The 26,273-nt window shown below is 54.1% G+C and overlaps 1 pseudogene; it reads right to left on the bottom strand.

Moving 5' to 3' along the window:
- Positions 1-411: 411 nt before the first annotated feature.
- The window catches only part of LOC116807532 (uncharacterized), a 1,256,502-nt pseudogene continuing 1,230,640 nt past the window's right edge, over positions 412-26,273 (bottom strand).

The raw sequence follows: 26,273 nt of genomic DNA, 5'->3' as shown, positions 1-26,273 counted from the left end.
ATATCTATCATCTACGTTGAATAGTGTGTCCCTAGCCTAAACCAATAGAAAAATGCCAACATCACCAAGAACATGGAGGTAAGGAAGAAGAAGGAGGAAGAACAGGATCAGGCCCACTTTCCTCCATCTTAGAACTCCTGACCCCCCTGTACAAAGTAAAACCCCCCTGTACAGGTGTTAAAACCCCCCTGTACAATACTAAAAAATTTTACCCTCTAATTTGTGACTACTTTTACTATATCATCTAACCCTCTGTGACTGCTTGTTCCACCTTTAAAGTTGGTAATTCATTCCATGGTTCAAACTCAAAATCACAGCTGTTTTCAGCTGCTTGCCAGGGTCTAAAATGCTTCTGACCAAGGCCTGGAACCTCTAAAAATGTCTGAGGGACATTTTGAGTTCCGACAGGATTGAGGCTCTGTGGGTTAAAATTCATTTGTTGTCAGTGGGATGTGAGTGGTTTTGAGGTGAAAGATTGATCCCTCTTGGCTTTTGGAGAGCAGAGAGATTGAGAAGAGAAAAACATGCAGGTCAACATAAAAGGAGAAGCAGCCAGGTGTGTTCCCAACATGGATGACAGGGAATGTGGGTCACCAGGGCTGTGCCCAATGTGGGTCTTCCAGTGGGGGATGGAGTTTAGCTCTTCTCACACTCGGGGCACTCACAGGGCTTCCCTTACCGGTGCCTCCGTTGGTGTTCGGTCAAGTGAGAGTTCCTTGAGAATCTCTTCCCACACTCCCCACACTCGTAGGGCCTCTCCCCAGTGTGGATGCGGCGATGCTGGATGAGGTGGAGTTGAACCTGAATCCCTTCCCACAGTCGGGGCAGAAGAAGGGCCTCTCCTCCCTGTGAACCCAATAGTGCCGGAGGAGACAGGAGCTGGTCTGAAACCTCTTCCCACACTTGGAACACTCGTAGGGCCTCTCCCCAGTGTGGGTCCTCTGGTGCATGATCAGGCTGGAGCTCTGGCTGAAGCTCTTCCCACACTCCCCACACTCGTAGGGCCTCTCCCCGGTGTGGATGCGGCGATGTCTGATGAGTTTTGAGTTTTCCCTGAATCCCTTCCCGCAATCGGGGCAGCGGAAGGGCCTCTCCTCCCTGTGAACCCGATAGTGCTTGAGGAGATCGGAGCTGGTCTGAAACCCCTTCCCACACTTGGAACACTCGTAGGGCCTCTCCCCAGTGTGGATCCTCTGGTGCACGATCAGGTGGGAGCTCCGGCTGAAGCTCTTCCCACACTCAGAACACTCGTAGGGCCTCTCCCTAGTGTGGATGCGCCGGTGCGTGGTGAGGTTGGAGTTCTTCCTGAATCCCTTCCCGCAGACAGGGCAGCAGAAGGGCCTCTCCTCCCTGTGAACCGGATAGTGCCGGAGGAGACAGGAGCTGGTCTGAAACCTTTTCCCACACTCGGAACACTTGTAGGGCCTCTCCCCAGTGTGGATCCACTGGTGCTTGATCAGGCTGGAGCTGTGGCTGAAGCTCTTCCCACACTCCGAGCACTTGTGGGGCTTCTCCCCATCATGGAGCTGCTCAGGGACCCCCAGCTCCGAGCTCTGGCTCCATCTCCAGCCGCCTCCCCGGCCCAGGGTGGGTCTTTCCCCCTCAGATCCCCGCGATCTGCCTTTGCAGCCCCTCCTCGTGCGGGATCTCCGGGGCTTTTCCTCCCTGTCGGGTTCCTGCGCCGTGGAGCCGCTCAAAATGGCCTCTTCCACCAGGTTCTGCCGCGGGGATTTGTCCTCCCTGCTCTCCATCCTTAGCTCCTGCCCTGGGGGAGGAAGGACAAGGAGAGGCTCTTCCTCTTCCTCGCAGCCTCCCAGGGGCTGGGAATGGGAAATCCTGGTTTGGGGAAAACAAGGGATGAGCACGTGGAGTTGGAATCTCCCTCTGTCCCAGTCCATCCCTACAAGTCCCTGGCCACCTGGGCTCCATAAAAACCTCCCAAACACCGAGATCCAGCCCTGAAAAAGCCTACCAGGAGTTCCCCGTCCCTGCTGCCTCCCCTTTGCTATTCGGGGCTACCCCCTGTCCCAGCTGCTGGGGTCACGCTTGGATTGGGGGTCCCCCTTCTCCTCGCTGCCCGCCCTCCCCAGGCTGCTGGGAGTCCCAGCAATCCCAAAAGCTCCCCCCTCTTGGCTCTCCCCATTCAGGGGTGCTGGGGCTGTTTGGGCTCCCGGGCTCCCTTCTCCCCTTCTTCCCTGCTCTGGGCTGCCGGGGCTCCAAGGAGTCCCCCCAAGGGGCCTTTTCCGCTCCGCTTCGCAGTTCTTCCTTCTCCAAACATCTCCCCAAAAAACCCAACCCAGACACCCCCAGGAGACCTGGCCCGAGCTCCCCCTCCCCGCTCACCTGCGGGATGGGGGGCGATGATCCCACAGGTGGGGCTGCGAATTCAGGCAGGGCTGACCGCGCGCTTCTCTCTGCTCTGCTCCATCCGCCTTTCAACCTCCTCTTCCTCTTCCTGACGCCCCTGCTCTTCCATCCCCCCCCTCCTCCTCCTTCTCTTTGTTATCCCCACCTCTTTCTCCTCTTCCATCCCTCCCCTTCCATCCCCCCTCCTCCTCCTCCCCATCCCCACCTCCCGCTCCTCCTTCATCCCTGCCCTTCCCTCCCTCCTCCTCCTCCCCCAGCAGCAGCGACACCCTCGGTTCCCGTTCCCGCAGCCCCGGCAGCCCGCGGCAGGAGCGGGGATGGAGCCGAGACAGGTCGGGATGGGCAGCGCGGGGCTCTCGGCTGCTCCCAGCCGCTGTTCCAGGGGGGAACCCGGCCCGGGCCAAAGGAGAGGCAAACTGGGGAAACTGGGGGCTGCACATCCAAACTGGGGCTGCCTGGGGACCCTGCCTGGGCACTGCCCGCCCTTGGGGCTCCTCTCAGGAGATCAGGAGGGGGGAACGCAGAGAGGGCTCTGGGATGCCAGGAGTGGCAGCACTGGGAAGGACTGGTTTGTACTGGGATTGTACTGGAATCATACTGGGAGCAGCTGGGCCCATGCCAGGGCAGACTGCAGTCACCCCGAGGGAGACTGGGATCGTACTGGGATCATACTGACACAGAGTAGGAGCCTACAGGGGCCAACTGAGACCATGCTGGGGGCAAATGGGATATACTGGGAGTGACTGGGAGCATGATGAGGGTGACTGGGAGCAGCTGTGAGCAACTGGGATCATGCTAGGAGCAACTGGGAGGAACTGGGAGTCACTGTGTGCCTGCTGGGGATGACTGGAAACGACTGGGCTTATACTGGGATCATGCTGGAGGTGACTGGGATCATACTGGCAGTGAGTGCCACGACACTGAGGCTGACTGGGAGCGGTTGTGAGCAAATGGGATCGCGCTGGAAGGAACTGGGAGTGAGTGGGAATATGCTGGAAGGAACTGGGGGACACTGTGAGAGACTGGGAGGGACAGTGAGGGTGAAAGGGGCAACTGGAACCATGTGGAGCACAACTGGTTCATATTGGCACTGACTGGGAGCACACTGGCATCATCTCTGGATCATACTGGGAGGGACTGGACTAATACTGGGAGTGTCTGAGAGTGACTGGGAACACACCATGCACAGCATCCCTGTACTGGGGGTGACTGGGAGCAACTTGGAGCACTCTGGGAGCAAATGGCATCATACTGGGATTGACTGGGCTGATGTAGCTGGAGGCAACTGGGACCATACTGCGAGTGATTGGAAGTTACTGGGATTATACTGGGACCATACTGGGAGTGCTGGCATGTGACAAGGATCATACTGGAGGTTACTGGGCTCATACTGGTGATGAAAGGAAGCAACTGGGATCCCACTTTGGGCTACTGGGAGCAACTGAGAAAAACTGGGATCATGCTGCAAGCAAACTGGAGGAATTGGGAATGACTGGATGCAGGCTGGAGACAACTGGGACATACTGGGCATGACTGAGATCATACTGGGATAACAAGCACCTTACTGGGATCACTGGGAGTGTCTGGGAATGACCACAGAGATGCTGAAGGCAACTGGGATTTACTGGGGATGTCTGTAACCTTACTGGGGTGACTGGGAACACACTGGGAACAACGGGGACCATGCTGGGGAGAACTGAGAGCGAGTGGAAGTGAGTGGGTCTACACCGGGGACAACTGGGCATGACTGGGACCATGCTGGGAGCAACTGGGATCATATGGGGAGTGATGGGGTTGATACAAGGGACAACTGGGGGCAACTGGGATCCCACTGGGGAGAACAGGAAGCAACTGAAAGCATGCTGGGGGCAACTGGGATCCTACTGGATCTTACTTGGAGCAACTGGGATCAGGCTGGAAGCAATTGAGGACAACTGGAGTGACTGGGAACATGGTGGGAGCAACTGGGATACACTGGGAGAGACTGAAACCACAGTGGGGGTAAATGGGAGCAACTGGAACCACAGTGGATGATAATGGGAGCAGCTGTGCTCGTGCTGGATTCATACTGGGATCCTACTGGAACTGGCTGGCATCATACTGGGAATGACTGGAAGTGTGCTGGCTGTGACTGGAACCATGCTGGAGGTGACTGGGAGCAACTGGGCCCACACTGGGAGTGACAGGGAGTCATTCTGGGCAGGGCTGGAATCATACTGGGAGTGACTGGAACCATACTGGGGGGGACTGGGTGCAGCTGGGATCATCCTGGGAGCCACTGGGATTCCAGCAGGTGTGAATGGTTCCTGGCTGGGGGTCACTGGGAGCTACTGGGCCCATGTTGGGAGGAAAATCTGGACACATGGGAAGCAACTGGGACCAACTGGAAGGTACTGGAACTGTGCTGAGGGCACTGAGACCACAAATGGGGAAACTGGGTTCAGACTGGGAGCGACTGGGACCACACTTTGGGCAACTGCCAGAAACTGGGATCATGCTGGAGGCAACTGGGAGTAACTGGGAAAGACTGAGATCATTCTGAGGTCACCAGAACCTTACTGGGCCAACTGGAATATACTGGGAGTGTCTGTAACCATACTGGGGGGACTGGAACCACACTGGGAACAGCTGGGACCATGCTGGGGACAGCTGAGAGTGAGTGGGACCATGCTGAGTGGGACTGGGACTATTCTAGGGACACCTGGGATCATACTGGGAGGAACTGGGAACAACTGCAACTATTCTGGCAGCAACTGGGATCATACTGGGATCACAGTGGGAGCAGCCGGGTCCATGCTGGGTGAGACTGGGAGGAGGGTGACTCCATGGAGGGTGACAGGAATCATACTGGGATTGACTGGGAGTGGCTGTGAGCAACTGGAATCATGCTGAAAGTAACTGGGAGGAAGTGGGAGGGACTGGGAGTATGCTGGGAGTGACTGGGATATACTGGGAGTCATAGGGATCATACTGGTGGTTACTGGGGTCATGTCGGCATTGACAGGGAGCAACTGGGATCACACTGGGGGGCACTGGCATCATACTGGGAGTGACTGGGATCATACTGGGATTACAGTGGGTGCCAAGGGACCCTGACGGGGGGTTACTGGGAGCTGCCAGGCCCATGCTGGGAGCCAAATGCACACACCCTGAGAGCAACTGGGAGCAACTGGGAATGACAGGAGTCATGCAGGTGACAACTGGGATGTACTGGCAGTGACTGGGATAAAACTGGGGGCAGCTGAACCATGCTGAGGTAACTGGGAGTGCCTGGCAAAGACTCTGGGAATGTTCCAGGCAACTGGGATGTACTGGGAGTACCTAAGAACATGCAGGTGGTGACTGGGACCACACTGGGAGCCACTGGGAATGTGCTGGGGGCAACTGGGACCATGCTGGGGGCAAGTGTGAGTGACTGGGGCCCTGCTGGGGGAGACTGGGATCATACTGGACTCATATTGGGATCATACTGGGAGTGACTGGGACTATACTAGGAGCAACTGGGAGAAGTGGGAACACACCGGAGAAAAGTGGGAGCAACTGGGACTTGCTGGGGGCAAATAGCGTCATAATGGGGAATGACTGAGAATGACTGGGCTCATACTGAGAGAAACAGGGATCCTGCAGGGAGTGAGGGGAAGTGACCAGGGTGATACTGGGACTGACTGGGCTCATCCTGGGAGTGCCCAGGAAACTGGAAGCACACAGGGGTAGGAACTGGGCACCTGCTGGGAGCAGCCCCTGGCGGCCCCGGTACCCCCGAACCCCTTTCCCGGCCATGCCGCCCCTCCAGCCCCAGCACCCCCCATTGCCGGGTGCCGGCACTGCCAGGGGTCCCCCCTCTCGGGGTCCCCGCTGGGGCTCCTGGGGCTCTCCTGTCTCTGCGCTCCCGCCCAGGGAAGCCGCGGCTCTCCCGGGGCTCCCCAAATCCGGGGTCCCCCCGCCGCTCCCGCCGCTCCCGCGCGGTCCCCACGCGGCCCCGGCAGAGCTCGGAGGGCCCGGCCGGGAAGCCCAACCCGCACCGCGGGGGGACCCGCATCCCCCCGGCCCCGCCGGGCTCTGCCGCCACCCGCACCGGGACCCCCCAAAAACACCTCCCGGGGACCCCCGATGTCCCCCCGAGGGCAGCTGCGGCTCGGCCTTGGAGCCCTGCCAGCTCCAAACATCCCCCCAAAAACCCCAAACCCAGGGAGCCCCGGGATATTTGGGGCCAGCTCCCCCTCCCCGGGCACCTGCGGGATGGGGGCGACGCTCCCGGGGTGCTGCGAGTTCAGGCGGAGCCGGAGCCCCGCGGTTCATCCTCCCCGCTCCTCCTGCTGCTCCCGCTGCCGCTCCGCCTCTTCCTCCCTCCTCCTCCTCCTCCCCGCAGCCGCGGGAGGGGCGGGGATGGAGCCGGGACAGGTCGGAACGCAGAGAGGGGTGGGGGGATGCCAGGAGTGACTGGGCTGTACTGGGATCATACTGGGAGCAGCTCCTGGGTGACTGATCCTACTGGGATCATACTGGGATCATACTGGGAGTGAGGAGGAGCAGCGCGGTGGCTCCAGCGCTGGGGCTGGGGGCGCTCCTGGCGGGCGAGGGGGGAGTGGGACCCCGGCACCGGGACCCTGAATCGCCATTGCCGGCACCGGGACCCCCCCTGCTCCCCTTATCCTGCACAGGGACCCCCCTGAATCCCCCATTTCCGGACATCAGGGCCCTCTGCTCCCCTTTTCCCTGCTCCCAGCCCCTAGATTTCCCGTGTGCCTGATCCTGGAACACCTTGGAACACCTTGGACCCCCATTCCTGCCTTTCCCAGCCCCCAGCCCCACCTTTGTGCAAAGCCAGAGACCCTCTGAACTCCCCCTTCCCAAACACCCCGGGTGTCCCCACCCTGATACCCCTTTTTGGGAAACCCTGGACTCCCCTTTCCTGGGCTCAAGGACCCCTGGAACTCCCTTCTACCTCTCCATCCCTGCCCCCCCATTTCCGTGACCCTGAGACCCCCCTGCACCCCCATTCCTGAGAACCAAGACACCCTTTTACCCCTTTGCCCGGCACTGAGACCCCCCTGCACCCCCTTATCTGGCACCAACTCAACATGTTCCCAGCCCCCTCCTCTCCCAGCCCCCAGCCCCACCCTTTTCCCTGACCTGGGACCCCTGGGCCCCCATTCCTGCCTCTCCCAGCTCCCAGCTCCTCTTTTCCTTACACTCAGGAGCCCTGGCACCCCTTTTCCTGGGCACAGGATTCCCTGGACACCCCATCCCAGCTCTCCCAGTCCCTGCACCCCCTTTCCTTGGATCTCAGCCATTGAACCTCCTTCCCAGCTCTGCCTGCTCTTCATGTCCCCCTTTTCCTTGGCCTGTGGACCCCCTGGATCCCCAAACTCTCACTTTCAGCCCCCTCAGCTCCCCCAAATCTCTGTGTCCCCCCAGTTTTCCACTCCCTGCAGCTCCTGGAAGTGGCGCTGTCACAGCCCGGCCCGGGGGTCCCCCAGTCCTTGATTGTGGGGGACGTGGACGGGACCCTCTGCGAGCGCTGCGGCAGCGAGCTGGGCCAGATGGAGGCACAGACACCGGGGATGGGGGTGGGAGCTGAGCTGGGATATTGGGACAGCCAGAGCTGGGATATTGGGATAGCCAGAGCTGGGACATTGGGATAGCCAGAGCTGGGATATTGGGATAACCAGAGCTGGGATATTGGGATAACCAGAGCTGGGATATTGGGACAGCCAGAGCTGGGATATTGGGATAACCAGAGCTGGGACATTGGGACAGCCAGAGCTGGGATTTTGGGATAGCCAGAGCTGGGATATTGGGATAACCAGAACTGGGATATTGGGATATCCAGACCCTGCTCAAGGACAGGAACCGGCCCGTGGCTGACAGTGACCTGGAGACGGGGCCGGTACAACCAGAGCAGGGGCAGTGGGGGGAGCCGGGGGCTGGGCTGGGATCTGTGGGAATGGAGGACTCTGAGGGGCTGGGATGGGATCTCTGGGGATGGGAGGGATCTGTGGGGTTGGGATGGGAATCCAGGGAGCTCCAAGGGGCTCCCAGGGGCTGGGACACGACTCCATGGGTCTGTTCTCTCCTCGTTCCCAGGTCTCCACACAGTGCAAGGGGTTTCCAGCTGTGACCTCCTGTCCAACAGAGCGTCCATGGATTCCACCAGTACGGCTACAAGGGCTGGGATTTCATCTCTTTCCTGCTGGGATCCGGGAGCTTTGCAGTGTCCAGCGGTGCCACCTGGATCACCCAGAGGTGCTGGGAATCCAGAGGGATCATGGTGGAGCAGATGAAGCATTACCTGGGGCACACCTGTGTGGAAAGGCCCCCAAAATACATCAGATATGGTCGGGAGGCTCTGGAGCACAAAGGTGGGTGTGGGAGGGGAAGGGCAATTCCTATGGGAACAGGGGATTCAGGAATGGGGGACTTGGGAATGCAGGAATTGCCATGGAATTTCCATGGCCAGATCTCACTCTCATCCCAGTCAGGTGAGAATTCCATGGATGGACCCCCCCTAACCCACTGCCATGGGAATTCCATGGGGAAATGATTGGAATTGATGACCAATCCAATGAGAGAAGTGCAATGAGAAGTAATCCCTGCTGGGATTCCATGGGACATCGATCCCAATCCTTTGCCCAGGCCGGCTCTGCTGTGCCCGTAGCTGCACCAGGGGAGTGCCCTGTCCCTGCCCTGAGCCCAGCAGGAGCCTTTCCTTGGGTGTTCCGTGCCCTGCCCAGGGCAGGAGGGCACTGCCGGAGCGGCTTTGGTGGCCCCGGGCAACTGGCTGGGCTGCAGCCACTGCAGGGGCTCCTGGGGAATGTTCCAGAGCAGAGCTGAAAGCAAACAGCAGTTTCTGGAGGGGATTCTGCCCCTGGGCCTGTGCTGGGAGCCCAAGGGCAACAGCCCAAAGTGCTGGGGCTCAGTGTCCCTCGGCCAGGCCGTGTTCCCTGGCTGTCCCCTGTCCCTGTCTTCTGTCCCTCAGCTGTGCCCTGTCCCTCGGCTCTGTGGGGCCGGGGGTGGCAGCAGGACCTGGGGCAGCCCTGGGGGAGAACAACCCTGAGCCCCAGCTGGGCCAGTTCCCCCAGTTCCCCCCAGGCCACTCCCAGCATGGGCCCTGTGGCTCCCAGTCACCCCAGTATGGTCCCAGTCACTTCCAGTTACACTCAGTGTGATCCCAGTATCATCCCATTCACTCCCTGTGTGATCCCAGCATGATCCCAGCATGTTCCCAGGTGTTCCCATTCATCCCTATAATAGTTCCAGGCACTCCCAGTATGGTTCCAGTCCTTCCCAGTATGATCCCAGTATGAACCCAGTCACTCTCATTATGGTACCATTTGCTCCCAGTAAGGTCCCAGTCACTCCAAGTCACCCAGTATGATTCCAGTCACCCCCAGTATGATTCCAGTCACTCCCAGATAGTCCCAGTATTATTGCAGTAACTTCCTTTATGGTTCCTCTGTGATCCCAGTCACTCCTGGTTAATGCTGCCAAGGGTCCCAGGGGTCCATCTGACCCCCGGGCTGCCGCTGCCGTGGGTGTCTGGATAGCGCTGCGCTGTCAGGCTCAGCCTGTCTGGGTCCCTCGGCTCAGCTCCCAGCCACAGGCAACTTAGCGAGCACCTCTGGAGTGATTTCAGCTCTGTGAGTTCAGCTCTTGGTGATTTTGCTCTGTGCTCACAAGTGCCTCTGGCAGACACACAGGGATAGAGAGAGGAAAAGGCTGTATGTGGTTCCACAGCGATGTCCTTTATTGCCAGCTCCTCTGAAGGGATGCAGTGACAGTTCTTCTGCTGAACTGGGCAGAAATGGGCCTTTATATGGGGTACTGGGGTGTTGGAAATTGTCCAGTCGCCAGAGTTGAGAAGAATACGACCAATAGCCTTATTACAGAGAGATAAGAAGGGTCTGAATGCAGAAGAGGGGCTTCTTTGGTCCAGTCACTGTGACTTAGGCATTTCTTATCTTAGGCGAGTGACTGCCAGGGAGGCCTTGCAGGGCCTCTGACTGCTACAGTGACACTGCAGAACCTCATGGAACCAAGGGGCCATTGTGACACTGTGCTGCCTCATGGAATCAAGGAGACCATTGTGAACTCGGTGACCCCAAGGAACCAAGGGTCCATGGTGACCTTGTGCAGCCGCAGTGTCACAGAGGAGCCGCTGTGACACAGCGAGGGCACACGGAGCCCAGGGGCCATTGTGACACATCAGGGCTTTGTGGAACCACGAAGCCATTGTGACATTGCAAGGCCTCATAGAAGCACGGGGCCATTGTGACATTGCAGAATCAAGGGGAACATTGTGACACTCCAGGGCCTCATGGAACCAAGGAGATCATTGTGACACTGTGGGGTCCCATGGAACCAAGGGAACATGGAACAGGTCTGGCTGGCTGGGCCTCCTGGGGACCACCTGACAGGTCTGGCTGACCTTGGCATGTTGAGGGCTGCTTCTCATCTTCCCCTGAAGCACTGGGGCTCTGGGCTTTCCTTCCCATGGGAGAGAACTGTCCTTCTCCTCCAGGGAACCAGGGCCAAAACTGGGATTTCTTCTCCAAATTTCCTTATGTAAAAGGATTGTTTCCAGATGAAATCTGCCAGGAGAGACAGGTCTGGCTGCCTTGACCACCCAAGGGTCACCTCTCATCTGCCTTTGAAACACTGGGACCGTGTGCTTTTCTTTCTTATGAGAAAAAAACCATCCATCTCCACCAGGCACCCATGGCCAAAACTGAGGATCTGCCTCCAGATTTCCCTATATCCAAGGATAGCTCCCAGACAGAAGCTGCCAGGACTGACAAGTCTGGCTGGCCTTGGCTTCCTGAGAGCTGGCATTCATGTGCCTCTGAAACACCGTGGCTCTGTTCTTTTCTTCCTAATGTAAATAATTCTTCCTATCCAGGAACCCACAGCCAAAATTGAGATTCCACCTCCAAAATGCCCTGTGTCCAAGGATAGCCCCTAGACGAAAGGTACCAGGAGACAAAGGTCTGGCTGGCTTGGCCTAAGGGTGCCCACCTCTCATCTTCTTCCAGAACACTTGGACTTGCACTTCTCTTTCCTATAGGAAAAAATCATTCATCCTGTCATGGTCAAAACTGGGATTCCACCTCCAAAACTCCCTACATCTGAGGATTAATGCTTTGAGAAATGTTTTTTGTTGATTTAATGACCTATTAAACCTTTTCCCAAAGTTTCTCTTATCTTCTATGTTGCCAGAAATAGAAATGCTGTTTTATTGTTTTGAGCTCCTGAGAATCTCTTGTTGGTATTTCTTCAGTGCATCCAACTCAGAGGACAGAACCAATTGTAATTCCTTTTAAATGTCCCATTGAGAGAGTTGTCTGGGGGATGGGGGTCAGGGCTTGTGTGTCCTGCTTGGCACAGCCCAGGCAGGGCTTTCACAGCCCCATCCCACACTCCATTTCCCAGCTGGAGCCGCTGGTGCCTCTGAGTTCTGCTGCCCCAGCCCCAGGGACGCTCTCCTTGTCTGCCCATTCCCCCAGGGTCTCTGGGCAGGGATGGCCTCAGTGGGGGCTGCTGACATCCTCAGCAACTTGGAGGCTGCTGCTGAATTTTACTGCTCCAGAGGCTTCTTCAGCCTTCAGCTCTTCAGTGCAGGAATTCAGTGCCCCAGGGCTCATAAACATTCAGAACACCTTAATAAGCGAAGCCCTGGGAATAATTTGATTTAAGTTTTCAAATCTTTTGGGGTTAATTAGGTAGATTCCAGTAGTGTAGTTGAAGTGAATGTATTTTATTGACACAGGCAGCAAGAAACCATTTTTTAGGTCCTGTTTAGGTTTTTTTTCCCTATGAATACATTGATATGTGCAATCTCCAATGGACACTGAATCCAAGTGCCTCCTCATGCAGTTGGAATAGATATGAAAATCAAGACCCTTTGTGGCTGACAATCCATCGGACTCTGTCCCTACCCCCACCCCACCATTTCCCCCATCCAAGCCCTGGCACTCAGAGCAGCCTTGTGCAAATCTGAGCTCCCTCCAGCCCAGGCTGCACCTGCGGGTTTCAGCTCCTTGGCTCCATCTCCCACCTGCTTTCCTTGGAGAAGGAGCTGCCCCAGACACAGAGGGATGTTCATTTATTGCCAGCCAACAAAGCCAAGGGAAGGCACAGCTCCATCAAATGCAAAAGCCATTCCTCTGCTGGATATTAAATCCACTTTGCACAGCAGACAATCTCAGAGCAATGGAAAACACCTTCTGTGCCCAGCACAGATCCCAAGGTCCATCCAAACCCTCCCTGCCCCGATTCTGCCCAGATTTGCTCTTTGCACACACGAGTCACAGGCTGAAGTCAGGAGCTGCCTCCATGCCCAGAGGGAGGAAAAGAGGGAAAGTGGATGAAGAGCTCTCCTGTGCAGAGCCAAGGTCCAAGTGCCCCTGCAGTGGGAACCACAACTCATCAGGTTTGTGTCCTCTGGGCTCAGGGACTGGTGACACTCAGAGGCACAGAAAGGTTTCTTGCCAACAAACAGGAGTTGAACATTTGAACAGTTTAAAAACAATCACAGCTCTTCCCTCAACTCTCTGTGATGTCCCAGCAGCATCTGACATGTCCCCATGCCCAAGGGATTTCTGTACAGGAACAGCTTTGGACAAAGACATAAAAGGTAACTCTGGGATAGATATAAATCTAAGTAAGGTGTTGAATAATTATATATGTATTTCAACTTCTGAAAGATTGGGCGACTACATAAAGCTCAAAGCATGTTTTAGACAGAGACATAAGAAAGTGAAATTCTGGGATGTAAATATTAGTAAGGTGTTGACTAATGTGATATTTATTTGAACTTTGGAAAGATTGGACAACTTCCTTAAGCTAAAAGCATGAAACCAATCAGTTGAGAGTCACTTGAATGACCAGACAGCACCTAGAGGAGGAAATCTGGGAGCAACAGGAAGGACATTGATCCAGCTGGTCTAGTGAAGAGATGTCTTTAGACATGGCCATTTTAACAGCAGAGCTGGAAACACCTGAAGGAAGAGGGAGAGGAAATAATAAACAGGATATTGGTGACACAAGTAGAAGGCAAGGTCAGTATTTCTCCTCCTGCCTCCAAGAAATTTCTGTTCCTGGAGGGAAAATTTTGCCATTTCTTCAAAGTACTCAAGTGACCCAGATAATAAAAATGTCCTTGTATAATATGAACTGCACAAATATTGAAGCCTGTGCCCCTTTCCAGGCAGACATCAGCTGTGTGCCCATGAACAGGCAGTGCCACTTGTGCCCTGAGGTGCCGAGCTGGGGTTGGATCTCTCAGAGAGGAGCTGAGGGAGAGCAGAGCACCTTGCAAGCTGCAGGTCCCTGCCAGCCCCGCAGGACTCCTGTGCCATCAACATCTGCTCTGCTCCAGTCTGGAACAGGGCCCAGCACGGTGCCAGGACCATCAGAGAGCTGAGGTGTGTGCTGGAATTCCATGCCCTCCCCATGGCGCAGCAGCCCTGCATTTCCCTGCTCCAGCCTTGGTCTCCAGCACAGCCATGGAGGCTCTTTGGGCTCCTGAGTGTTCCTGCAGCCCCCAAGGGCAGCTGAGCTCTGCCTTTGGCACAGGCAGCCCTGGCCAACGCAGGCCATGCTCAGCAATTCCTTGTCTGTGCCCGGCCTTGCTGCCAGCCCCAGCTCAGCAGCCAGGGCTGCCACAGGCTGGGACAGACAGAGGCTGGTGCTGACAATTGTCCTGGGCCCCTCTCTGCTCTGTCCATGCCCCCAAGGGCACAGAGCAGCCTCCTCTCCCGGGCTCTTGCCTGTTTTCAATGCCTTGCCCAGGTGCTGGCCCTGCCCCACAAGGCCTGGGCTGAGTCCTGCCCCTGCCCGCTCAGCCAGGCTGAGATGGACACTGATGGTTTCTGTGCCAGGCTCTCCCAGCCCAGCCCAGCTCCCTGCAAGCTCTGCCAGCTGCCCTGAGCTCTGGGCAGCACCAAGGGCCTCTCCCCAGCACAGCCCAGCCGGCTCTGGCCCCACAGCTCTGCTCAGGCCAGGCTGCTCTGGGCACTGCCCCACGGCCTCAGCCCCTGCCAAGGGCACAGCAGCAGCTGCAGCTCAGCCAGGACTCAGCCCCAGCCATGCGGGAAGGGGCTTGGCCAAGGCCAAAGGAGCTCCCTGGCTGCCCTGCTCCCCTCTGGCTGAGGTGCTGAGAGCTCTGCAGCCCCTCCTGCCATCCCATCTGCCCAGGCCAGCACAAGAGCCCCGGCCTTGGGGCCCCGCAGAGCTGCTCCTGCTCCAGGCCCAGGGCCCATCCCAGAGCTGGGGCAGCCACAAAGCGGTGCCCATTTCTGCTCATTGCTGCTCTGATGGGCATGGATCCTCACCCACTTGGAGCTTGCTGATGAATTTTCCTACTCCACAGGCCTCTTCTTCCTTGAGCTCTTCTTCTTCAGGAATTCAGAGAGAAAAGCTTATAAACAAAAGCCAGGGAAGCTCAGAAACACAGAAAGCTGGACAAGACAAACGCAGGTCTGAACCAATGTGGTTAATCAAGCGTTCTCCGTTTATTCAAGATAAGGTGGTAGTTTATATAAGCTTCTACATAGTTTACAAAAACAAAGACACTCTGATTGGTAGGCTAACATTGTTTACCTTTTCCTTAAAACGGCCTACACCTTACACTATAAAACCTATACTAATTCACACCCAGACAACCCAGTGGTCCCCATCACACCTTAAGACTATTTCTATCTGCGCCACAAGCTCTGAATTTCTAACTGCGTCAGAGGCTTGAAGGCCCCACCAGGCCTCAATCTGAGGCCTAGACGGGAGTAGCTCAACTTTCACAATTCATGTCCTCTTTCTCTCAAAAATGCTGCAACAATTCCCTCTTTTTCTTTTTGAGCTACCCAGGCTGGAGTGAAGGTGCGATTAACTAAATTTTGCACACACTGTTAAAAACACGGTATAACAATTAAAATAACTATAAAGATAAAAAGAAGTACAATACCAAAACGAATTAAGTCTTTGACCCAGCCAGAAAAACCTAAAGAATTGAGCCAGTTATCAAATGGAGTGTCCACTACGGTAAGTTTTTTCATGTTGTCCTTCAATTGCGTTAACTGTTTATAAATCGATTGAGAATGGTCAGACAAATTCATGCAGCACATACCCTCAAATTCTTCGCACCCATGTCCTTGTGCTAAAAGAAGGAAATCAATTGCAGCTCTGTTTTGTAGAACCGCATGACGGGTATCGTCTACATCTGCAGCAAGCTCACTTATCAATTTAGATGTGATATTAATTTGTTTTCCAGTCCAGCAGGCTAAAGTTCTCAATTGTGTGAGCGCTTTTGATGAGGTGACCCCTGGGACAAAGAGTGAGGCCACTACTACAGAGAAGTAGTAGTCATCAGTAAATTTAAGGTTTTGCACAAATGCAACAGCTTGCGCTCCCAGTGTGCTATTTAGATTTATTTGAGCTCGGGTCCAAGTTTTGAACTCTGCCATGGGACCCAACGAGACTCCAATTAAACAAGTACGAAAGGAGATTAGATGGTGTGGCTAACGACAGGCAGAATGAATCTTGCCTGGTTTGTTTGGCCCAAGTGATCCACATATTTTCTCTCTTATCAATGTCAAGGATTCCAGATACTTCAACAATAAAAACACTGCTTAATAAAAACATTGAGGCCCACCACATATTTCTCAGGTTTTTAAATGCTCTGTTTAACATGAAAAAAACAAACTTAATTCTAAACATAAACTATAACTTCTAATACACTAACTTCTGATAAATCTAACTTCACACATAATATTTCAACTTATTTCTCTGTACTCTACAAAATTAATTTTCATCAGAACCGGATTCATCACGGGATGTTCCAGGCAAACTGTTGTTGTTCACGTTGTTATCACTGCGGGTTGGTATCTTTTTCATCCATTTTTAAAATTCTGTCTCTGCCTTTTCGTATCAATGCAGCAAAAGCATCTGTCTTGCCCAGACTTCTTGGTTGGACAGGTAAAAACACTCACTCAAGTAGAATTGCTGTTGATCCACGTTGGGACCTCCCTCTTTTTCTTTTGCCATTGAAAGACAATGGCAAGATGAACAGAAAAATCACAGGCATTACTAAAACTTATTAAAACTTAGCAAAAAATTCTATAACATCATTAAAAACACACTTATAAAAAAAAAAAAAAAACCCAAAGCCCACGATCTTCTGTGGGTGAAACACAAATCTTTGCACAATCCACTTTTGCTGTGCATCCTCTGATCCACTTGTGGAGAGATCAGTGCCCTCTTGCAATTGATAAGTTCCACATTCTTCACTGAAATCCATCCAGATTCTGCACCTGTTAAAACACAAACAAACCCAACACCCCCACAGGGAATGGAGGGTCCTCTCTCAATTCTGTTCCCTAAAACTTGCATGAAGAAATGGAAATATCAACATCTTTGTTATAAACATGAAAAAACATCAAGAACAAAACAATGCACATAGTAAAGAAACTAACAACAAATAAAAATCAATCAGATAATAAACAATTAATATTACATATAAAATCACAGTTACCAAGTGCTACACTATCAAATTGTCATTCCAGAGTCTGCCGCAGCTGACAAACGTTAAAACAACAGAGATTTGGATAAAACATGTCCGGATCATGTCTCTCCAAAACTCCCTTTGAGGCTCAGCTGTCCTGTATGGTCAAATTGTCAAGCCAAAAGGACTTGAATACTTTTTGATGCAGGAAACACCTGGGTCAATGACACCATCCACGTAGAGCCAGAGCTTGGCCAGAGCTCAAACTCTAATTGGAGGATATGTTTAAAACAAAAGTCTTAGAAATAACAGTTATAAGTAAAAAACCTTATTATTAAAAATTTATCAAACCATCAAATAATTGAACCTGTCTAAAATTTCTTTCAAGACAAAAATTCTCTAAATACAACAAACTTTTTCTTCAGAAATCTAAAAATTTGAAGTCTGAAATCTTGAACCAAAACTTGGACTATAAATTTGTAAAAGAAGATAAATTGCAGCTGCATAGAAGATTGAACAAAAAAAAAATCACATGAGTAATTAAAAAGTCAAAAACACAGGATCCTGAAAAAACACATCTTGTAATCAATCACCTAAAAAGACAATAAAGCATATGAAAACTGACTGTAAATATTAAAACAACACCTCAATACCTTAACATCTTAATAATAATTCTTATCTCAAAAATCAGACAACTTACATTATATGATCAACTTATCAACAAGAAATGTTTAAAATAGTTTAAGACAATCTTTTCAAAGCATTCATATAACATTAGTAACAATCACTACTTATCTTTACCTACAAAACTTGACAATCATCATTTATCTTATTATCTATAAAACTCAAAAATCATCATTACCTATCTTATTATCTATAAAAACTCAAAAACAGAAATTGTGAACTCAATGCCAACATTCCATCTGACTGACTCTTCTCAAATCTTTGTCTTCAGAGACATTTTTGGCAATTAAATCATTATTAACATTTCTATCTTTATACAGTGATTTTCATCTATATTGTATTTGAAATAACTTTGATTTGCATAATGTTCATCCTTTTTGGTATCTTGGAAAACAATTGGTACTGCTATACTTTTTCATTACGTCTTCTGACTTTTGCAAGGAATTGGAAAAATGCTGTTGAAATTTTTGCTGTGGTGTTGCAATCTCTCCATTGGTGACACTGCTGCTCTCGGGGTTGTTGTTACCGTGGCAACCAGGCTGTGCAGTGTCTCCGCCGCCATTGCGGGGTGCTGCGGGGAGATGAGGGGGCGGCGCCGTCTCGCTCCCGTCCTTGCTGCGTCACTGTGGGGACGGGAGAGGAGACGCCCCTGATGCGGCCGCGCCCCGCCTGCTCCGACTCCAGCACGGCCGAGCCCCCGGGAACGCCCATCTCCCTCCTCGCGCTGTTGCTCAGCAACAAGGAGCCTTCTGTCTCTCGGCTGAAGTCCGCTTTGCCCCGGGCCGCCTCAGGCTCGGTGCCGGCCGGCCCCGCTCTGCCTGGCCCCGCTCTGCCTGGCCCTGCTCTGCCTGGCCCCGCTCTGCCTGGCCCTGCGCCCGCCGCTCCGCGCTGCCACTTCGCGCTGCCGCTTCTGCGGTCCGCCCGGGCGGCTGGCCGGTGCTTACCGCCGCACCCTGCTGCTCTCCGCCACAGCCCGTTGCCTTAGTTCTCCCAACCCGTTCCACAAGGGACGAGGAAGGGCTTTCTGTAACTTTTTCTTGCCTTTGTATCTTGTTTTGTGATCGCTTGTTCCTGCTACAATTGACATGCCGCGCTGGGTTGCTCGCCGCCGCTGCCGCTGCTGCGGGGGGGTGAGGGGCCAGCACCGCTTCTCTCCCGCCTCCGCGTTCTATCACTGCGTCCCAAAGCAGCTGCCCCAGCTCTTGCCATTCGATTTTACTAAAAATCAGCGAAGGCTTTTGCAGCTTGCCTTTGTTTCTTGCCCACAGAACCAACTGTTCCAAATCGGCTTCTTTAACCTTTTCAGCTCTCTTTGAGAGAATATGAAAGAGAAGCTGCACGGAAGCCTGGAGATCCCTATCCAAATCAAGCCCTTTAAATTGCCTCCATCTGAGAAAGGAGGTGAAAGGGTTATATGCTGCTTGCCTATCCATTACTCACGTCAGCGCTGTTGCAGCCCCTCCAGGCTTCGGCAGCACGTATCGGCTGAGCTCACCGCTGTGGTCACTCAGGGCGCGGCACCAGGTAGTGGAGCTTAATCGCCATCCGTCTAGCTGCGGGACCCGACCCCAATGCAAACGTCTCACAGATCCAGGCGGGGGGATCCCATCCGTTCGGGCGCCAGATGTTGATGAGAGAGTCGCAGGAGACAAGTCTCATGCTGTCATGATCAACAAGTCTCAGTTTATTGGAGTAGATTACAGTTTCTTTATACAAACACTAATTAGTTCATACATATTGCAAAAGCGAAGCTCAGGATTGGTTACCTTTTTATTAACACATATATCTCTTTGCGATAAGCCTTGCAGTTACTGCTTCTTATACTTGATTATCTTTCTGCATACTAAGCAATTTTACATCTTGGTTGTTAGGGAGACATCTGTATGTTCAAGGTTGTTAGGGGACATCTGTTTCTCAAGGTTGTTTTCATGCTACAAGTCACGTATTCTCACACTCTCATCAACTTAACCCTTTCGTGTCCCTTGCTGCGAAGCCATTCTTCAGCTAAACTCTCGACAGATTGTGAAAAGTCCTTTTCTCCCAGCCCGCGCGGGCAGAGAAGGAGTCGAGATGCGGAGCTTTGCTTCTCAGGGACGTTTATTGTCCCTTTTCTCTAACAGCTTTGTCTGCTCTGCTGAGCTCTGTCTAGCAGGTCGGTCTGTGGCAGTCTCCCTGCCCTCAGGGCGCTGTTTGCCTTCTACACTAAAAACTACCTGTACTGTGTTTACAATAACGTGCCAATATCTATCATTTATGTTGGACAGTGTGTCTCTACCTTCAACCAACAGAAAAGAGGCACCATCACAGCAAGACATGGAGGGCAAAAAGAAGGAGAAGAAGGTCAGGACACACCCAGATCCCTCCACCTTGTCCCATTGAAACCCGTATTTTAAAGTGTTAAAATTCTACTTTTCCACCCTGTGTTAATTCACCTACCACGCTACTCAAACCCTTGTGCCTTGTAATTCCTCATACAAAGTTGGCAATTTTCTCCAGGGGCTAAAACCACAGCCACCGGTGTTCTTGACACCATGCCAAGGTCTCCGAGGCCCCTGCCAGGGTCTGGAGCCATCCAGGGCAGCCAGAGGGATGTCCTGGATTCTGACACCCCCCAATTACCGAGCAGTGGGAGCCCCCCGGGCACTGCCCCCCCCTCACCAAGCACCGGGATAGGGACCGGACCCCCCTCGAACCCTGGGAACCCCACAAGCACCGGGAACCCCCAGGCCGCGCCACCCCTGTGCACCGGGACAGGGACCGGGCCCCCCTCGTGCACCGACCCCGCTGAGCACTGGGCCCGAACCCCCTTTGTGCCCCCCATCCATGACGGAGGTTCCATCCCCTGCGCTTTGACCCCCCAGTGCCGCGGGACCCCCAGGAACAGTGCAGGGACTGTGGGAGACCCCAAGGGCTGGGGTGGCATGGGGGGTTCACCAGCACTAGGGGAGTCCCTTAGGATTTGGTCCTTTCCCCTCTGTTGTCTCCCAGGAACCACTGTTATCATCAGTGTCCCCCCCCAGTTTATTGGGACCCCCCCCATTCACTGCTTCCCCCCTTCCCTGACTCCCCTAAAGCGCTGGGACCCCCCCCAAGCCATGAGCCCCCCGCAGTGCACCAGGACCCCCGCCCCTCACCTCCCATCCCCCATCCATGGGAACCCACCCAAATCACAGCAGCACAAGGAGAAGAAGCCAAAACCTTCCCCACACCCAGCAGGGCTCTGCCCAAAGGGGGTCACTGGGGATCATCCAGCCCGGATCCTCCCATGGGGGATAGAGCTACAGCAGCACACCAAGCTCTTCCCTCACTCTCTTCCCTCCCTCCAAGCTCTTCCCTCACTCTCTTCCCTCACTCCAAGCTCTTCCCTCACTTGGGGCACTCACAGGGCTTCCCTTAGTGGTGCCTCCGTTGGTGCTGGGTCAAGTGAGAGCTCTGTGAGAATCTCTTCCCACACTCCCCACACTCGTAGGGCCTCTCCCCGGTGTGGATGCGCCGGTGCACGGTGAGGCTGGAGTTGCGGTTGAAGCCCTTCCCGCAGTCGGGGCAGCGAAAGGGCCTCTCCTCTGTGTGAATCCGCTCATGTCTGAGGAGATCAGAGCTGGTGTGAAACCTCTTCTCACACTGGGGACACTCGTAGGGCCTCTCCCCGGTGTGGATGCGCTGGTGTGTTCTCAGGGCTGAGCTCCACCCAAAGCTCTTCCCACATTCCAAGCACTCATAGGGCCGTTCCCCAGTGTGGATCACCTGGTGCCGGACCAGGTCCCAGCTGTCTCTGAAACTCTTCCCACACTCCCCACACTCGTAGGGCCTCTCCCCAGTGTGGATCCTCTGGTGCACGATCAGGTGGTCATTCCGGCTGAAACCCTTCCCACATTCCAAGCACTTGTGGGGCTTCTCCCTGCCATGAGGCTTCTCCACCAGCTCCAAGCTCCGGCTGGATCTCTGCCCACCTTCCTGGCTCAGGGGGGCTCTTTCCTCCCCGCAGCTCCCTGGGCTGGGTTTGCAGCTCCTCCTCCTGCAGCATCTCCGGGGCTTTTCCTCCTCCTCCATCCAGACACGCCCTGGCAATGACAAATCCTGGATTGGGGAAAAAAACAAGAGGAGAGCACCTTGGACTGGAGGTTCCTCCTTGCCCAAGTTCATCTCAGGAAGTCATTGAGAATCTTGTGTTTGTAAAAACCTCCAAAACATCAAGATTTAGCCCAAAAATCTCGCAAACTTCAGGACACAGATCAAAAACTCCCCAAACATCACAAGCCAGCAAAAACCTACTCCAAAACATAAAGATTCAGCTGCCACATAAAACCAAGGCACCAACATTTAGCCCAAGAAAGCTCAGAAACACCAAGATTCACCCTGGGAAAATCCTGGATCCCCCTCCACAGTCACCTGCTGCATGTGGGGGAAGCAACGCTCCTGGAGCTGGGGGGAGGCTGCAGATACAGGGAGGAGTGGAACCTTGTGCTGCTTCCTCCTTCTGCTCCTCCTCCTCCTCCTCTTGTATATCTTCTCATCCTTACACTACTCTTTCTCCTGCTATTCCTCCTTCTCCTGCACAATCCCACCTTCTCCTGCCACCTGCATCGTTTGACCATTCTGTTCCTCAAGCCTGCTTCTCCTTCCCTTCTCCTCCTGCCCCCAGGCCCAGCACCCACTGCCGGCTCCCTCTTCCCCCCAGACCCACAGCATCCCAGCCGAGGGGCAGGGATGGAGCTGGGGCAGGTCGGGCTGGGGCAGCGCTGGGCTCTCGGCCGCTCCCGCCCGCACTCGGTCCCCACTGCAGCCGCTCCCGCCAGGACAGCGCGGGGGGCCCGGCCTTGGCGCTGCCCCACTCCCACCTCCCCAAATTCCCCTCGCGGGGGCGATGGGGCCGAGGGGAGGCCGCAGGTGGGGTCCAGGTGGGGAACGCGGGGAGCTGCGAGTCTGCCTGGCAACTGGTGAGTCATCAGCACCGCGGGCTCTGATTGGCTGAGCTCTGCCTGAGGGCTGCGGCTGCAGCAAAGAGGGGACACCCTGCTCCAGGGGGGATGTCCCACAAACGGGGGACCCCCATGAAAGGAGCAAGAGCAAAGTGTCTTTACAAACAGATGCTCTGAATCTGCTCGGATATAGGGTCAAGCAACTTTCATGTAAGGAAGTGACAGGAGAAGCCTTGGTTTCAGAAAATATTATTAATTGATGACACAGACTGCTGCTCAGCCAAGGCCCTGCTCTATTCATGAACTTCCAGAAGAACAACAAAGACTTAACAGAGCCATGAATATCATTTGCTATATAAAAGCAGGGAGCATACTAAGGGAGTATGTAGTAGGTGGATTAGGAAGTCTGTAGCTCTCAAGTGCTTCAGCCAATGGGGAAAGCAGAGGGAGATGTGGCCAGGAGAATTAGGATGAAATGGAGGCTGTGTCCTCCAACAATTGGAGACATCCCATGGGGAATGTCCCATGGCCTCTCCCATTTTTAGAAATGAAATTAGTTTCACAGGACTCCTCTGTCTGCTTTGTGGACAGAATCCTCTGGTGATGTCAATTTTTCCGCACACCCTGGGGCAGGGAGTGCAGCTGAAGGTGCCTCACCCACTTTGGGTGATCGGCTCCCTGCGGCACCGGGGATTGATTGGGGACCCGGGAGTGACCAGGAGACAGACGAGTGACACATCAGGGGGGTCTGTGAAGAGTCAGCAGGGAGAGAGCACTGAAAATCTCATCAGTGAGTGCCCTGGGATCTTCAGGGAGTGAACATGGCAGGGCACCCATGGAGGGGTGAAAAGGGAAAGCCAGGGAGGGGTCCTGGCCAAAGGAATGATGATCCCAAAATGTCTCTGAAGGGTCCCGTGGGAGAATGCTGAGGTAGTTTGCACATTCCCCCAGAGGAAATTAAGGACATGGAACACAGGGGGGACAATAAGGGAAGTCGAGAAGGGATTTGGACAACAGGGGATGGATGGTGTTGGTGTGCTGGGAAGAGATTGGGTGAAGGGGAGTGTGCAGCAATATGGTTCAGGCAAGAAGCAGCAGGAGGAATGTGTGTGGTAAGAAAAAGAATGATGGAAAAGAGGAGGAAGAGAACAATACAGAGGACTGAGATTTTTTTCAGCATGGTCTTATCCTGACAGTTTGACAGCTGATACTTTGAATTCCCAGGAGAGGAAAAGCAGGAGGTCAGGATGTCAGGGGTTTCTCTGTGGTGGGCAGCAGCAGCAGCGGGCGCAGAGGTGCAGGACCGGGAGCAGGGCTGGGGGCCTGTGGGGAGCTGCGGGGCCGGGCCGGGGCTGTGCGGCAGCCGGGGCTCAGCGCCGGGCGCTGCCTGACCCCACCAGCCCCGGGCAGGGCCGGCAGTGGCCCCCGGCCCCCAGGAGGCTGCGGGACGCCCCGGCCGCTGCCCGGCCCCGGGGAGCTGCCGGCCCTGCCCGCCGGGGGGGCCGCCTTTGGACACTGCGGCAGGACAGGCACCGGCTCTGCCACACGGGCTGTGCAAGGGACCCTGAGCACAAGGAGCAAAACAAAGGAACCTCTGGGAAATGCCGAGTGCGCATGGAAAGTTCAGGATTTTCTTTGAAGGATTTGGCTTGGGTCCCTGCAGAAAGGAAAGATTTTGCAGAAAGCTCAGCAGCTCTCAGAGGATGAGCACCCACAGGCAGTGACCGGGGCTGCAGGAGTGGCAGAAGAAGGCCCTGCAGCACTTGGGCACAAAGGCACAGCAGCTGAAGGCAAGAAGGGATGAGCAAAAGGCCAAGCTGAAGGCAAAGGCCATGGCAGAGTTCCCACAGCCCCTGAGGGACCAACCCCAGGGCCCAAGGGGGCCCCAGCACCCAGGGGATGGCGTCGGCCACAAGCACCTGGCAGAGGCATTGCCCTCCTGGCCAGGGCAGAGCCCACCCAAACAGCCCCTGGGAAGGAGTCAGGGCTCCAGCTGCAGCCCACAAGGACACTGCAAGCACAGACAGCAGCACCCTCAGGAGGAGCGAGTCCACCCCTGCAAGGACATGGATTGTCAGGGCTCTCTGAGCTCCCATCCCACCGGGGACCCACCACACTGCAGCCCTGGAGAACATCCAGGCTGGGTCTGCATCCAGAGGAGGCCTCTCCTGATGGACACAGGGGCCTCTCCATCCACTCTGAATCTTACACCTAAGGGGGGAACATTGTAAAGGAGTGTTTTCATTATTAAGGGAATAACTGGGAAAGCTGAGCTGGTGTCATTTGTTCAATTAGGAGCTGTGGGAGGTTAATTTGAACTAAACTAATTTTTTTCTCTTCCTACTGTGATTGTAATTATCTAGGAAGGAATTTGATGATGGCATTCTAATATTGTAAAAGGTGATACAGAGGCTATTGCTGCTGTACCTTTGTGTCAAATGTCTGGACTTTTTAACCCCAGACAGCCTCCATGCTGTGGTATGGACAGGAGAAAGAGAGCAAAACCTGAGAAAATGAACAACCAAAAATATTGATGCCTCAGCTGTGGCTCTTCCAGATTTAGAAAAGAAATTGGAATTGTAGGTATATGTTCAACAGGGCCATGCCAAAGGAATTCCTGGGCCAACAAGTTTCACCCAGTAGCCAGAGTGGCCTCATTGTCTGCAGAATTTTTCAGCCACAGCTTCAACAGGAACCGAGGCCCAAATCCTGATGACAACAGGATCTCCAACTGTTCCAGTCTGCCATCAAGTTCAAGCTTTGATAACCAAAAGAGCCTCGCAATGGATGAGCAGTGCTCGGTTATTACAGTGTGAAACTTGTTCAGTGGCACAGGAGGATTCAGAACTGAGGACAGGGGAAGGGTTTAACCCAGCCTCCTGTTTGAACAGCCCCCAGAGGGGCTGGGAAGAAACCCAGCACTGCATTCAAGTGACAGAGCTCCAGACCCAGCCTGGGGGAGATTCAGGAGACATTGCCTGGCCTGAGGCAGAAAATGTCTTTGTGGATGGCTCTTCAAGGGCAGCAGAAGGGAAAAGAATCCCAAGACCCGCTGTTATTGAGGAAAGGGAATCAGACAAAGCCCAGGTTACCCCCCATGGTCAGCTCAACCGGCACAGCTGTGTGTGCTTGTAAGAGCCGGGCACTGAAATGCCCTGAGCAGGAAGGCTTCAATATCTTCTGGTGACACCATCTCACCTAACAGGGGGGCAAAAGCAATTCTGATTGCTCAGCAGCCACTGGATCACTTATTAAGGTATTTCTAAAAGACATTACTCCAATAAAAGGTATTGTGGAAGCAACAGACACAGACAGCAGAACTCATTTTCCAGGAAAGATCCTCCAGGAGGTTATGGCAGCTTTAGGAATACAATGGGATCTCCAGAACCCCTGGCACCCCCAGAGCTCAGGCTGGGTACAAAGAATGAAAGGGGAAAGAAAGAAACACCTTTGGAAGCTGGGGATAGAAACCAAGATGCCATGGGTACGGCTTTTGCCATTGGCTTGGGCAAGAAGAAGAGCCAGACCCAGGGCACATATTGAATTCTCTCCCCGGCAACTAATCTTGCGAATTCCTTACCCTGGGAATTCTCCACCTAGTGCAGGGTGGAGATAAGGGACGCACATTTAAAGCAGTCTGTGGCCAGAATCCTGTCTCTGGTGCAATCTCTCCCCCAGGAAGCTGGGCTGGCACAGAGCCTGCCTTGGCACTTTGCTGTTGCCAACATCCAAGCAGGACATCGGCCCACACATCCTCTGCTGAAATCCTCGGCCTGGCCCCCCTCCTTTGGCAGCTCCAGCCACCGGGG

The sequence above is a fragment of the Taeniopygia guttata genome, chromosome 37, assembly GCF_048771995.1.
Source record: "Taeniopygia guttata chromosome 37, bTaeGut7.mat, whole genome shotgun sequence".
Classification (NCBI taxonomy): Eukaryota; Metazoa; Chordata; class Aves; order Passeriformes; family Estrildidae; genus Taeniopygia; species Taeniopygia guttata.
Note: the sequence above shows the minus strand (reverse complement) of the source record. Positions and strands in the feature narration are given on the sequence as shown.